This window comes from Arvicanthis niloticus, chromosome 14 (assembly GCF_011762505.2).
Source record: "Arvicanthis niloticus isolate mArvNil1 chromosome 14, mArvNil1.pat.X, whole genome shotgun sequence".
Taxonomy (NCBI): Eukaryota; Metazoa; Chordata; class Mammalia; order Rodentia; family Muridae; genus Arvicanthis; species Arvicanthis niloticus.
In genome coordinates, this window is record NC_047671.1 from 6,635,557 (window position 1) to 6,651,561 (window position 16,005).

General features: G+C 42.9%; 1 long non-coding RNA gene across 1 annotated transcript; it reads right to left on the reverse strand.

Annotated features, from left to right (window-relative positions):
• Nucleotides 1–2,210: 2,210 nt before the first annotated feature.
• Nucleotides 2,211–14,545, reverse strand: LOC143434384 (uncharacterized). Its single transcript, XR_013103855.1, has 4 exons — nt 14,325–14,545; nt 11,723–11,799; nt 6,233–6,421; nt 2,211–3,369 (listed from the first exon to the last, which is right to left on the reverse strand). It is a non-coding gene; the product is annotated as an uncharacterized LOC143434384 (long non-coding RNA).
• Between the last annotated feature and the right edge of the window lie 1,460 nt (nt 14,546–16,005).

Below are 16,005 nucleotides of genomic sequence, written 5' to 3' on the forward strand. Positions count from 1 at the left end.
GGGTTGCAAGTCTGCAGTGTTGTCTGTGACACTTATTATAGCCACCAAAGAGTACAGTCTTTAGTACTTTGTAGACTCTTCACATAATTCTTCCTGTGAACAGACCATCACACTCTGATATTTTCATATAATTTGAAGAAAATTTCTGCACTAAAAAAAGTTGATATAACTTAATTTTTAAGCCATCTTACCTTTAGAAATTCCTTGTCCAACTCATTACCTCTATGAAACACCATTCCCAACTCCTGCCAGACCTTTAGTATATGTTACTAAGAGGAATGAATTACTTGGGCTTAGTTTCTGGTGGTATTTGTTTCAGAAAACATGTGCATTGTCTCACAACCAATGTGAAGTTTAAGGGCAGATGTTTTGAGACTACATAGCATTGTCTTGAAGAGCTCTGATATGGACACTGAAGGATGTGTCTTGGTCCACACTGAAGCTCTGAGAGTGCTTCACTGATGAAAGTCAGCAAGATAAATAGTCTGTACTCTTAAAACGAGAAAGTTAGCAGCAAATATCTTTTGGGGTTACTATAATCAAATTATTTGAAATTATATGTGTATGTGTGTATGTGTGCATAAGTGTGGGCGCCCATGGAGATCAGAGGCATTCAATCCCCTGAGGAGTTATGGGTGTTTGTGAGCCGTAACTAAGGTATTCTACAAAAGCACCAAGTCCTTTAATTATGCAGACATCTCACCAGCCCTTGAAAGCAAATTCATGTCTACTCTGAACAGTGTCTCAGATGCCCTAATTCCTCCATCAGTATTATTTGCTTGTTACGACGCTTGACTGATTTGGTAATATTCACATTAACCTTTTCTTCCATAATTAAGAGGCTTGATGTATTGAAATCTTAGTTTGAGATATTCAAACATTCTAGATTTATTTCCCCAGATTATCAGCTAAAATTATGTGTATGCGCATTGCTCTTCTGCCCCTCATGATTCTACATCTGATAACTCAACCAATTATGACTCAAATATAAGGAGGGAGCATTATGTTTGTAGTGAGCATGTACAGACATTTTTATTTTGTTGTTACTCCCTAAGGGATACAGTGTAACAAATGTTTACATGTATTTACATTGGTCTAGGTATAATATTATAAAGATGATTTTAAATATGTGAGAGAATGATTTTAAATATGGGAGCTTCTATACAAACATCACACCATTTTATATCAGGGACCTAACTGTCTTCAGATTTGTGTATCTGGGGTAAAGGGTCCTGGAATGAATTCCCCATGAACAATGAGGAATATACACACAGTTGTGGATCATCTACACATCAACAATAAAATGAGGGGTAAAAAAAAAAAACCAGGTGCTCTAAGTTAGATGGAGCCAGGAAAGCCTGGTGTTCTTATTTCAGGAAAGAACTAAGTTTTTCTCATATTTGTGTAACATATATGTGATGTGAAATGTTGGCGATGTATTGTTATAGCAAAGGAAAAGGGTGTGTTCTGCTGTTCTCATTCCACTTTCTCCCAGCATCCAGCATCCTGTTCTCCTAAGCTTCTGCAATGAAGCCTCTTCAGGTTCAACAACTGAGTCCTTGAGGTATTAAAAGAAATACCACATACAGATTGTATGGACATGCAGAACACATTTAACAATGTTAATGTAGACAAATGGCATGTTCAGAAGTATACCTACCTACAAATTAATTGGAATAATTAGATCAATGTAATTAATATAACTAGTAATGTTATATTACTCTGCTTAAGTGTGTCCTTTCCAACAGACTGAAAAATTCCTCCCTCCCTCTCTCTCTCTCTCTCTTTCTCTCTCTCTCATACACACACACACACACACACACACACACACACGCTTGGTTAAAAAATGTTTTATAACTCTAAAACATTATAATAGCACGTGGAGTCCAGTGCAATAACACATCAATTTCACCATGAGCACACCATTAAGAGTAGGAGTTTGCAGGACACTCCAGAGACACATAAAATGCAATCCTACTAGGGAAAAATTCTGATAAAATAGACGGAAAATATCCCCACTGCCAAAAAAGTGCTTATTTCACATTAATCCCAAGTTTGAGTCTGGTCATGATTACACATACACACACACACAGGAGTGGAACAAACAGGTTCTGGAGTTTACTTAATGAATAAAACAGACTTAGTAAGGCTTGAGTTAATAATCCTGCAGAAGACCAGGTTCCCAACACCCAGTAAATCATGCATGCCCTTGATTCCTGGGTCATCACTGCACACCTCAGAGATGCCATGGCCCCAGAGCATCTCCCAGCTGAGGAACAACTGATGAAATAAATTCTCGGTCACTAAAAACTGACCTCCAGACTGGCTGGTTCTGGCCATTCTGTCCAGCCTCAATGATTTTCTCTTTGGGAATGACACCATTCAGCTGTCTTCACTTTGAAAAACAAATATATTGTCATGGTTATACTCAAGAAAACTAGAAAAAGCTAAGACTTATTAACAAGCTATTAAAAGTCTACCCATTAACAATAGCTAATGTGAGAATCTTCAACACTCAGGGAAAACAATTGACGTTACAGAGTGTGATGCCTAACGGTGATTGTCAACTTGATAGGCCTGGGTTCACCTAAAAGACAAACTTCTAAATGTGCCTGTAAGGAGGTTTCTAGAGTAGCTTAATTGAAGGGTAAAGTCCACTTTAACTGTGGACAGCAACATGCCACAGCCTGGGGCTTTGGCCTTGATGAAAAGGACAAGGCCAGTGCGTCTCTTTGCCTGGTGAAATATTCAGTGTGGTTAGCTGCCTCATGCTCTTGCACATGCCCTATCATGGCAGCCTGCATCCTCTCGAACTATGAGCCAAAATGAGCCTGCCCTTCTCTAAGTTGCTGTTGCCAGGTATTTTTGTCATACCAGGGAGAAAAGTAAGAAATACCAACTGTCTTTCAGAACTACCATTAAGGGGAATCCCCTGACAATTGGGAATCATAGAAGGGCAACAGTAAAGTTGACAGAAATTATAGGAAAGCAGTCCCATGTTCTTTACTTCAAAGACTCTGATTTCAAAACTGTAGTCAACACCTACGAGCCTTAAGAACGGGGAAGCACTAGCTCCTTTCACATCACCGTTACAAAACACTGCATAGAAGCAACTTAAAGGGTGAAACTTGCATGGGTTCATGGTGTGGGCCCATCATGATGGTGAAGGCACGAAAGGGGCAGCTTAGTTCTTGGTGATAGGAGTGTACGGCAGAGGCTGTGCACATCATGGCCAACAGGAAGCAGAGAGGGAAAGGAATAGGCAATAGCCAAGGATGATACACTCAGAAGATGTAGGACAAGCTCCTGATGTTCTCAGTGCCTCTTCAAAATGGAGCACCAGCTGCGGACCAAGTGTTCAAACATGAGCTGTGGAAACATTTCATATTTCAGTTTGCAGAAAGTAAGGAGGCTACACAGATTTCCAGAGGCTTGTGTTCACCTAACACCAAGGCCCAGGACAGCCCATTCCAGAAAGTTCAGAAGAGAAATGATTTCCTTTCTGGGTCTCATGCCTTCCTGGACTCTGATGACTCTCTGGGCTCCAGTGGCAACATCTAATCTTTATCACCAAGTTTGCACCTCAGTGAATACTGGTGCCTATCTCCAGGGGAATGCTAGGTTTTGTTATTCGGCTGGGCTTTGTTTTCATCTTGCCTTTCTGGAACATAAATTAAGATATGCCGTTAAATGCCCACTTCTGCAGTGTAATCACGGGGCAGATACTGCGGCTGATAATGTTTACACACTGCAAACTGCTTCACTCCAACTCTCAGGGTCGGAGAGATGTGTTTAAATGTTTTTCCGTGGCTCGTACTTGTAGATCTCTAAAATAGATTTGAATAATTATCCAGCATTACCGTCACGATGCTTTCTTGAGTTATAATTAAAATGCATCGTTTTATTATACTTTCAATTTTTTGCTCTAGAAAATGTTAAATTGTAACTACACATTCAAGTTTAAATTAATGTACTCCTTCAAGAAGTAATTCAAGCCATCTTTTACCTATAAATATTATAATTTTGTGGTGGTGTGTGTGGAACAGGATTCATATAAATATTTAAATGAGTGCATGGAAAACGTTAAACACTTCTCCTAAGTTTAAGATTTGGTACATACTCTTTCAGAAATGATGACAAACATATCAATTTATATTTATCCAAGCTGACAATACAGAATTTGAGCTTCCATATTCATTTGCTAACTTCTTCCTCTGCTGAGATGTCTGCTTTCATGAAATTGCATCCCTGGCAATCATTTGACTCCTTGGGCTGATCCACAAGACCAGGGGCTTTATGGGAAGGCACTGGGAAGGAGCTAGGAAGGATCAGAAGATGCTCCTGGTCACCAGTTTCAATGAGCGTAGGAACAATGGGGTTTATGGAACATTTCATTCTGGAGTACCAAGTAAACTACAGTAAGAACTAGGGATTTTCTTGTGGACAAAGATTATTAGCAGACTTAAGGCTCTTTGGCTTGGAAAGACAGATAATCCCACATGTACAAGCAATAATGTGAATTTATCTGGAAGGACTTGAAGCCGGGAGGTGAGTGCAAACATCAAGGGTTGAATGTGTTCAGTCAGAGACTCAAGTGCCAATCAAATGATGGTGCCTTTTATCCTACTTGCTTCTGTTGCTCCGCCTGGGCAGGAAATGTGAAAGCTGACAACCTGTAAGGCCACCAGGCTCTCAAGGCACTTCCTGAAGACGTGAGACCCACTCCCACTCCCCAGTGAAAATGTCCATGCAAATGGATCCTCACACTGAACTTGGCTGGTGTGGGGAAGGTGCCAGGGAAGGAAGTATGCCTTTGTGTAGAACACGGAGGAATGTTGAATAGTGGTCTGGCTCACTGCTGAGCCGAAGCACTGTCGGAGTGAAGGTGAATGTAGCGCCTAGCACAAATACAAACCCATCTATCACGTGTTCAAAAAAAACACTACCACTGCCTGGGTCCTGTAGTGGGTGGGTCTGATGCTTTGACGGGGAATCCAGGTGTGACTGCTGAAGGTCCTGTTCCCCAATTGGTTCTTAATTGATCAATAAGGATGTCAGTGGCCAATGGCTGGTGGAAAGAGGCAGGACTTCCCATAAGCAGGCTAGGACATACAAGACGAGGAACAGCCATGTGAGATCTCAGGTAGAGTGGCCATTGGCCGCTTCCCCAGGTGAAAGGATAGAAACCCAACTAAGATGAAGGCAGATATAGGGTGTTGAGCAAGAAGAAGGTAATTGAGCAAGTGCAGATTTAGAGTGTTGAGGAAGAAGGAAAGGAAAGTCACGCTAGTCACGGGAGGCTTAGGAAAGCCCAGCCACTGAGCCATTAAATTGAGCTCTCTCTCTCTCTCTCTCTCTCTCTCTCTCTCTCTCTCTCTCTCTCTCTCTCTCTCTCTGTGTGTGTGTGTGTGTGTGTGTGTGTGTGTGTGTGTGTGTGTGTATGTGTGTGTGTTTCATCTGTGGATCCAAAGGAACCAGGGCAGTCTGGTAGCACAGTCCACTCACAGCTTAAAACAGGGTAGTAGAAACTACATGCTACTGGGTTCATGTGCATCTATCAATTCCATGTTACAGCAGTGGCACACCCAAGATAGCTGACTTACAAACTAAGAGAGGCTTCTTTAGCTTATAACTTTGGAAGCTCAATATCCAAGGTCTTGCATAATGGTGGTGGTTGGCTTCTATATGGGTAGCATTTCGGCAATGGCAGGAATGCATGTCCCCTTGATCTGTTAAGTTCTCACAGTTTTCTTTGAGGAAAACCTCCACTGACCTAAAGACCATCTGTAAGACCCCCATCTCTTCAGGGACCACAGCACCTCCCAGTAACACCACCCTGGGAAACAAATCTCTTCTTCTGGACCTTGGCAGGCTAGCCACTCACTGTTCAATCCCTGAGCCATGATTGCATAATTGTTCAGTCAAGTAGCTTGGGTGAGGGCTGCTGAGGGGCCAGCTGCCCTCTTGTACCTTCCTCACCACTGTTGCTGGATGGAATGCAGGAGAGCTTTGATCTGGACGGAAACAAGCCTGCAAATTCTCAGAGCCATGCTAGCCCCTCCCTCTGTCTAAGCCTTGGCACTGCTGCAGAAGAATTCTTAGAAGGCAGTGTTAAAATCACAGTCTCTTGAATCAGAGGAGATAAGTGCCAATCCCACCCCTCCCTACAGAGCCCTGACTAGCCTGGGACATTCTGGGGGTGGGGGAGGGTCACTTTGCCTCCATAACTTACCTTTGTTGTCTGCAAAGGCATTCTCAAAAGAGCCTTTTTGGAAAGGTGCTGTGACCGTCAGCTGTCCTGAAAGGTTTACCTTGGCTCCCAGTTTCTTGACTGTCAGTCAGTGGTCACTTGGCCTGTCTCCGTAGGTCCCGCTGAGACAGAACATCATATCAGGATCATGTGGACTGAAAAACGGCTCACCTTGTATCAGAAAGAATGGATGAGGAGAGAGTGAAGAAGGGAAGAGAATTGGTGAAAAGGGACCCACTCCTGTCACTAGATTCCAACTTCTCAGTGTCTGTCACCCCCCTCAATAGCCCATCCAGTTATAAATCCATCCATGTCAGAGCCTCCACTTTACAGAGCCCTGAGCATTGCTGCCCTAGGGACCAGCAGGCAGGCAGAGCTCCCTGCCTTTACTGACTTTCATTCTAAGGGGCCTACAGTATCTCTCACTTCATTTTTTTTTGTGCCAACAAACAAGGTAATGCATCTAAACAACTTGCGCTATGCCGCCACTTTTAGATCACTAACAGTTGCTGTGGTTATTATTATCATGGTTGATATTATTTAGTACTAGCTTGGAAGCCCACAGAAAGCGCCTCACTCTGTGTCCCTTTCTTTGCCTGTGACATTGGATTTTGCACTATATTCCCTCAGCAGTACAATAAAGTAAGATGAAATGGGGTTCTAACACAAACAATGAGATGCACAAATAACCCGGTATTGACCAGACATCTGACCTATTTATCTGTATACTGCACTGTCCAATTTCAACCTCCCAGATAAAGACAGATATGTGAAAACTTCTTGATATGACTGTGTTCCAAATACCAGCAGTGGAATCAGCCAGAAAATTAATGTGTGTGGTAGGGTGGGGTTGTATTTGACATATAGTCATAATTAACAATGTTTATAGCCTTAATTTTAGCAACGAAATAGAACATTATAAACCGAAGGCAGGAATCTAGAAAGTTAAACTGTGGAGGATAAGGTGTTTCTATTTAAGGCATCTGAGTTTTTACAGCATGTAATCCTGAATACTATTAAATGTTAATATGTTTTATTTTGCTTTGCTTCTGTTCTTGTTTAAGTTTCTTAAAAATTCACCATTTATGTATAAAGTTGCTTTATATCCAAGTACATCTGTACACCAGAGGAGGGTATCAGATCCCATGGGACTACAGTTATTGGCATTTGTGAACTGCCATGTGGGTGGTAAGAATTGAACTCAGAACCTCTGGAAGAGCTGCCATCTCTGAGCTATCTGTCCAGTCTTGTTTAGTTTGTAACATGTGCTGTGATGCCAGGGACATCAGTGGGTTTTGTTTTGTCTGTCTGTCTGTCTGTCTGTCTGTTTTTTTTTTTTTTTTTAGAAAAACCCAACTGAATTTTTAAATGTTCTGAGGTACATACTGAGGCTTTGAATTCAGAAGCAGCTCGATGTTAAAGTGCTAGTCTCCATTTTAATCCATTTAGTCTTGCTAAACCTTTATCAAAATATGGAAAATTAAGCTCTGCCATTCCAACAATGGAAATAAGTATCAGTAACAAATGTGAAGCAGCTAAGCTCCCAAAAAGCAATTGCATAAAAACTCAGTCATGTGGCAGGGCAGGCTAGGGAGCCATTGCATTCAGACCAGGGAAAATAGAGGCAGTTAAGAAATTATTCCTCTTTCCCCATGATACTAATGAAGACTGAGGCATCATCTGAGGCTTAAGGTTGTGATCACATGGAAGATTCTAGACTCCTGAAAACTCTCACCAGCAATTGGCTGAACACAAAGGAATGCCTCTCGTGTTGAGAACGATGTAGAGAAGGAAGACAATTTAGACAAAGCTCTAGCTGCCATCGCATAGGGCCTCACCTTCGTCATCCATGCAAAACCTGGACTCTGTCACTTAAGAGAACGCATATTTCCAGTTGTGGAGACACAAGGCATTGGGTATTCTTCTTCAGACGTGTTTAAAGTACTTGTTTACAATTAGAGAATTTAAAATATACCTCTAAAAACTGTTTTAGGGGTTATTTTCATTTAAAACATCTGTAGTGATTATGAAACCCCAAAATGACCATCAACCTAAAATGAAGTACTTTACCCAAATGCCACTACGTATGCAGAATGAGTTCAGCACATGGGTTCGTCATGCAGATTCCAGACCATGTGGTCTCAGAAAGGATTTCAAACATAGCTTCTCAGAAATACAAAATACTGGGATAACCCAAGGAAAGATGAAACCAAGCCCAGGCAGGAAGATTGACTTTACTACATTGGGTAACCTTTGTCTAGAAAGATTTTTCTCAAGTAAAATTAAACAACTAATAAAACCCTAAACCAATCAGCTAACCAAACACTGGTGAGCCAAATAGTGAACAAATCAGCTAGCCTAACCAACAATCCAACCAACCAGTCAACCAAACAACCAACAAGTCAGTCAGCTAGACAACCAGACAACTAGACAACCAGACAACCAGACAGTCAACCACCCAGCCAGCCAGTCAACAAGTCAACCAGACAACCAACCAATCAGCCAACCAGTCAACCAGCCAAGCACTCAACCAAGCAGCCAGCCAACCAACCACTCAATCAAACAACCAGCAAGTCATCCAGCCAGCCAAACAACCAGTCAAATAGCCAACCAACTAACCAACCAACCAAGCAGCCAGCCAACCAACCAACTAGCCAACCAACTAACCAACCAACCAGCCAACCAACTCCCAGAAAACACCAGTCTCAGAGGCATTTCATCTTATTTCCTTTTGTTTCAGAACCTTCAGAGGTAACTATACTCAGTAGGAGACTGACAAATACTGTAGTAAATTAGATTAGCAACAGAAAGCTTCTGAAAATGAGGAGAGACACATTCAAACCACCCTTCTCATGGAGTTCCAAACAGATCTACCAAGTCGGGGCTGATGCTGGCGACCAGAGCAAAGATACCCTGGAAAACCCTAAGCAAATACCCAAGGCCAAAGAAAAGGAAGACAGATGAGTGGAAGGAACGACCTGTCTTACCAGGGATTTTCTTCTAAGTCCAACTAGGGTCTTTTCTGAGATCTGCTGTCACCTTACACTGAGGAAGCATTTGTCTTTTTTTGTTTGTTTGTTTGTTTTGTTTTGTTTTTTTTTGTTTTGTTTTGTTTTGTTTTTTGTTTTTCGAGACAGGGTTTCTCTGTGTAGCCCTGGCTGTCCTGGAACTTACTCTATAGACCAGGCTGGCCTTGAACTCAGAAATCTGCCTGCCTCTGCCTCCCAAGTGCTGGGATTAAAGGCGTGTGTCACCACTGCCTGGCCTAGCATTTGTCTTTTCATCTGTTGTGTTACCCATGACGAAGTCCCCTCTAATTCTTTCAAGTTCCATCCAGATAGCTGAGCCGGCCAGATCACTAGGATATGCTCTGCCCTGTTGGGATGCTCTACTGGGAAGGAGAGTGGGTTGTGTGGATGGGTTAGTGTTGGGTTGGGAGAGTGGCAGGTCCTGTGGTTGGAATGTAATAATGGTCTTGCTTCCCTGCTAGGAATGTTCTGTTGGACTGGGAAGGTTGAGGGTGCCATAGTGCCTCAAGATGGTGAATGTCAGGTGGCTTCATTGCTGGAGCCTAATTTCTGTGCTAAGAGACATTTTTCCCCTACATGTCCTTGGAGGCAGGGACATTTTCTGGAGCATTTGGAACAGAGGTAGTATAATTCACCATGTGAAAGAAAACCTTCACTAAGTTAAAATCTTTGCTGGGCTGGGGCATTGAAAGTATTTGGTAAATAATCTTCATTCCACAGTTTAGTAGCATCATTCTTTAAAACCACTAAGGCTATGAACATTTTTCCCTTATCTAGACGCTCGTTCCCCCACATGAAGGCCCATTTGCACGCTGTGAGGACATCTGTCTTGTTTATAATCCTCTTTGTCTGTCTTTATCAAATCTTTCAGCTGCGTGGATCACTTGCCATTCCCAGACATCCCATTTAATGAGTCTTCTCCAAAAGCTCCTCTACAAAGAACCTATATTCCTGGAAGAGTCGAGGAATGTTTTCACTTCAGCATGCTTTAAGAATTAATCAGTAATCACATAAAACTGACTGTGTTACAGACTCTGTCTCTAAGGATCTGGACACAAGAACCTCAAGGAACTTGTATTTTCCCTAGAGAATACATATCACCCACTGTGTCAGCCTGCAATCTAACTATGGAGCCCACTGCAATAAGACCAGACACTGATAACTGCCCCTTACTTGTGTGTTTTGTCTTTAGTGTTCAAACAAATATTTGTATATATTTGATTGCCAAGCTGTGGTGCAAATACCTACCAGTAACCTACCAGTCACCCTTACAGTATCCTCAGAAAAAATGACTTCTGTTTCAGAGGGGCGTGGCCACTCCAAGTTGCAGGGTCACATTGGCGGAATCAGCCCAGAACTCAGTCCTCACCCTGCTGTTGGCCACTAAATAGTCTGAACACATGCGCGGTCCTCACTGGGTTTAAAGTAAAGTAGGGAGAGTGAACCTTCCACGTATATCTTAACTAACCAATCTTGGAGTATTTTGACCTCCTCAAAGCCTCAGTTTCTAAGACATAGGCAAATACTAAAGAATTGTAGCAACACAATTACCCTCATGGAATGAATACCCACCACTAAATGCAGAAGATATAAAGAAACAACATAAGAGGTAGTTTTTAAGAACACCAAAGATGGAAAGGAAGAAAGGTCAGGAAAAATAACACAGGAAATTCCAAGGTTGATTATTTAATTTATAAGGTTGTGGAGTTTTTTTTAATTATTATTATTTTGAGTGCTTCATAGATGTACAATCCAGCTTGGGCTCTCGGAAGAGGAGAAGAAGCAATGCTATTGACCAATGGCATGCCCTGGATTGGGAGCCAACGTAACTAGGTGACCACAGCGTCCTCTGGGGTTCCAGGGCAGTGTACACCTCCTATTGAAGCTCTGAGCCTTCTGCCATGTCTTACATATTGGCCTGCCCTGCTTCCTTCCCACTGTGTGAATATCCAGGAGTAGGCCAACCCATTTCCCGTATGTACTGCTATGCTGCCTGCAGTGCTAGACTCATGGAACAGTTCAAGAGGCAGCTAGGACGTGAAGCACAAGGCACACTGTTAGGCATTGACATGCAGAGAATTTGGGACAAGGACGTGAAGATACCATGATGAGACAACAAGGTAAGTAGGGCTCAAAATGGCTCCCTGGAAGAAATGGTCAAAAAGTGAACTCAGGAGTCAGGATAAGACGACATCACAGCCAGGCAGTACCAGTGTTTTCAAGTACTACATAGAGACTAGGAACATGCATACCAGTTAAGTACACAAGGGCCTGCAGGTCCGACATACTCAGTTCTCAGTGGCAGAGCACTGACATGTGCTTGTCTGCCTATCAGCTCACTAGAGCACAAGCTCCGTGAGAGATGTGGCTGCATATTCTATTCCTTTCTGGGTTGAGAGTAGCAAGAACATAACGGGCTATATAACAATGACCCAACAAATACCTGAGGACCAGCGGTGTCATCATCAGCTGTCCTGGCCGCCGTGGCTGTTTTATTGTTTCCTTCCCCTTCTGATACTCCTGAGAGACAGAAAAAGTCAGTGAGGTCAGAGCTAAAAATATGGATGTTGTCTTTGCAAAAATCCTGAAGGCCCGAGGACAGAGGAATTACCATAGCATCAGGCACAGTGACTGCGCCCAACAGGGGATAATTTGGACACCTTTTTTCTCTCCTGTAATCTCTCTTTCCCATTTTTACACCTTAATCATGGTGCACATTCAAACTAAAGGTTGGCAAAGTTATTTTTATTTGTCTTTAAAACTATGTGTATTATGTGTGTATCTGGTCTGGGCATGTGCTTGTGAGTATAAATGCCTATGGAGTCCGACAGAAGATGCAGGATTCCCTGGCGCTAGGGAGACAGGCCGTTGTAAGCTGCCTGATGTAGGTGCTGGGAGCAGAACTCAGTTCCTCTGTGAGAGCAATATATGAGCCCTTAAGGAGGGAGCTATCTCACCAGCCCCAATGTTTTCTCTTAATAATTACAAAACTTCTAATTTGAAAGATCCAATGTATAGCCTTAATAGATTTTGTGTTACATTTTATAGGTTCCCACCACTTAAAAGAGACTTGACTACAGAAAAACAGTCAACCTAATGACCAAGAGGTATGCGAATAGGCAAACATTGCAGGGAGAGGGTGTCCAGCATTGCATGGCTCCTCCTCCATGTCCGAGGATGAGCCCAACATCAGTGGGCTGCTCAAATATTAGACACCGGCAACATGTCTGACTTCACTAACAGTGATAGTCAGCAAAGCCACCTCAGAGATTCATTATGTTCTCAGAAGACGGGCCACAACTAAAAATTATGGAAACCCTCAAATTCTAAGACATTGATTTTAACACCTAGAAAAACATGATGTCATTCTAGCATCATGACCTTGAAGCTCAAGGAGGTCATGGTCTGATTACAGATTCACTTGTCTCTTGTATGCTACACAGAGGTGAGCATGTGTCCTGTGAGCTAAATGGAGGTGTGTGTGTGTGTTACATGTGAGTATGCATGTCTCCGGTGTGATACATGGAGTTGTATGTGTGTATCCTGTGTGTTACAAGGATGTATGCATGATTCTTGCGTGCCACATGGTTGTATGGATGTCCCGTGTGCTACAAGGAGCTATGTATATCTCCCATGCAAGGAGGTGTGTGTGTTCTCTTACAGTGGAGAGGCACCTACCTACCTAGACAAAAATTACTCCACAAAGGTAAAGCAAGAAGCCTCAGTTCAGTCACATGAGTAGTTTTAAAATATGCATGTATTTAAATATATTTCTCAATTTCTGTGCTGCTTTTGAAAAAACCAGATGTGTAAAGGAAACTTTTTAAAAAGTGGGAGTTTTATTGTTTCATTCCATTTTAAACTATATTCTCCCCCCAAAGAACCTTCTGTGGGTGTGAGAACAGTGGCGAAGAATGACAGCATCGTTTTCCATTTTTAGCATTCAGTCAGCTTTCTTTCAGCCTCCGTCCCAGGTTTCAAGCTATCGACCAGTGACTATGGACTCTTTTAACAGAAAGATCGTATTAACAACACTGAGTTAAAACTGGAGTAGCCGCTGGGCTCTGCTGTGGATGCGGTGAGCAGCAGACGCTCAACATTGTGCTGAACCAGACTTTCAGATTGCATTTTATATGGAAAGGAATCCGCTAGCTTCCTGTGCAGCTTCTAAGAAACCCCATCAAAGACAGTCCCTCCTCAGGGACAGGTGCACTGAGGAACCTGCTACCTTGGGGGTTTTCCTTGGGACCGAAAATAAATAGACTTTTTATCCAAATGTACCACAGTTGAGAGAACAAAAAAGGGAGAGAGAGAGAGAGAGAGAAGAAGAAGAGAGAAAGGAAAAAACAAAATAGACATTTAAAGCACAACTAGTGGGTGGGTTTCCTTTTACCCACAGAGAGTTTCAAAATTCTCTTTCTTTAAAAAAAAAAAAAAGTATTGTTCAGGGGGAAAGGAGCACTCTTTGTATTACTGCAATTTCCTGAAAACATTAACTTCATAAAGCCTGGATCCAGCTTTTGGTATCCTTTGACAGTCTCAATAGGGGTGAAGATCAAGGATTTCCCTGCTGACAACTTGCAAATGCTGCTCTAAGCTTTTGCTTCCAAGAGAGGAGGAAACAGCAACTAAATTCACTCAGGGGGCAAACAATGGTCAACTGCCTAGAAGACAGGCCTGAGGTGGGCTGGCAAGGTGGCTGAATTATTGCAGCCTTGATTTCTGAGATTCCCTCCACCTCCTCCATCACACATCTGTGTTCTTCCTCCCCCACCACACACTTGTGTGCCCCCTCCCCCCACACACACCTGTGTCCCCCCCCACCACACACTTGTGTCCCCCCTCCCCACCACACACCTGTGTCCCCCTCCCCCACCACACACCTGTGTCCCCCCTCCCTCACCACACACCTGTGTCCCCCCTCCCTCACCACACACCTGTGTCCCCCCTCCCTCACCACACACCTGTGTCCCCCCTCCCTCACCACACACCTGTGTCCCCCCTCCCTCACCACACACCTGTGTTCCCCCTTCCCCATCACACACCTGTATTTATGGCAGCATCTGATTCTCCTTGCCTGTTCTCCCTGGTTCTATTGTGTGCCTCAGCTTCTTGAGCCAAGTCTAGTTTAGTTCCTTCTATGTAGTAATACCAAGATTTTGAGCCTGTTGAGGGAGATCATTTTATTATTATTAATTTGAAAAGCATCTCGTTCTGTACTGTTTCAAATTTAGAATTCCATTTAAACGGAAAATGAAAACAAAGAGAGAAAACGCAGTCTGAGTGCCTCAAATTCGGATGAGTCTCAGCCGCATTCCATAGATTATTTTGGTTTAGTTTTAACAAAATATAGCATTAAATCACTCTAATGAGCTGTCTCTGCCCACCTCTCAGCACAAGGTCATTTGGTACAAGACAATTCTTTTCTGAAATCTTCACTATCTCACATCAGAGATGTCAATGAAAGGTCCTGGTGGTTTTCCATAGCAGAAGACAGGACAGGACGATCCAGAGGAAAGCAAGAAGCCATTTGTCATTCATCTAGGGGATGGGCTCCAGAAACTGGTGGCTTTGGGACAATAGGTACAGATCTCAACCAAAAGTGGCATTCACCACCCCTTCCTTCTGCACTCATGGGGACCGCCTCTGTGTTTCCAGGGAAAGAAAGAAAACCCTGAAATTAGCATACACATTTAAAATGTGTCATTAAATAAATTGTGCTTTTTTTTAAAAGAGTAACAGCTGTTTTTTTAATTAATAAGAGATGCGCATACAGGACACTCACAAGATCTCACAGCAAACATCGCATTCCCTCATGGCAGACCGGCAGCTCTCTTCCAGTGTGTGATGAATACAGACAGCAAGGTGAAAGCAACCAGGTATCTGAACGTGACTGGCTTAGAGGTACAGTGTGATATGCTAATTATACAGGAACAGCTCCTGTTCAAGCTTCCAATTAGGGGTCTGAACACCTTCGTCAGTGCTTTACACCGTTGTTAGCATGGTTAATTATTTATCTTGGATATACTTTCTGTGAGAGCTGGTATTCGGAAATGGTAAGTAGGTAGACTCCAATCCAACACTGGGTGGACCAAAACAGGCTCCAGACAAGGCTCTAGGACAGAGTTTAAGCATCATGCAACATAGGTGTCTGCAGAGGAAAGTGGTGTTTGAAAGTCTTGGTGTGAGGACCATTAGACCACCCTGCCACCATGGAAGCACCTGCCAGCCTGTGTATCGAATTCCTAATGGTGTTGAATCTCTAGCACACCTCAGAAGGCCTTCTGAGACTCAGGGAGTGCTCAGAGAAACGTGTCCCCTAGACACAGTCATCAAATCTACCCAACATGAGCCCTCTTCTCCTTGAGCCTACCAAGGTCAGAACTTGTTCTTCTGGAGAATCTAGATTCCTAATCTGAGGTTTGCTCCGAATAAAGCTATTTACATGACCAAACTGGTGAGATAGAAGACTGTGCTGGTTGATGTTTTTGTGAAGTCTTATCTGTGGAATGCTTACTGGTATGCTTTTTACTTCATAGCTCCTGTCTCTTAACGGAATAACATCTGTACTCTGGAGTGTTCATGAGTGCACCCTGGTACAGCAGGGGAATGCATGTCTGCTCTCCATGGTCAAATCTTCACCACTGTCAAAGATGACAGAACGGAATGAGATTGAATGGGGAGCTTCACTAACACAGACAGTCTTGAGTAACTCCCTGGAAACGG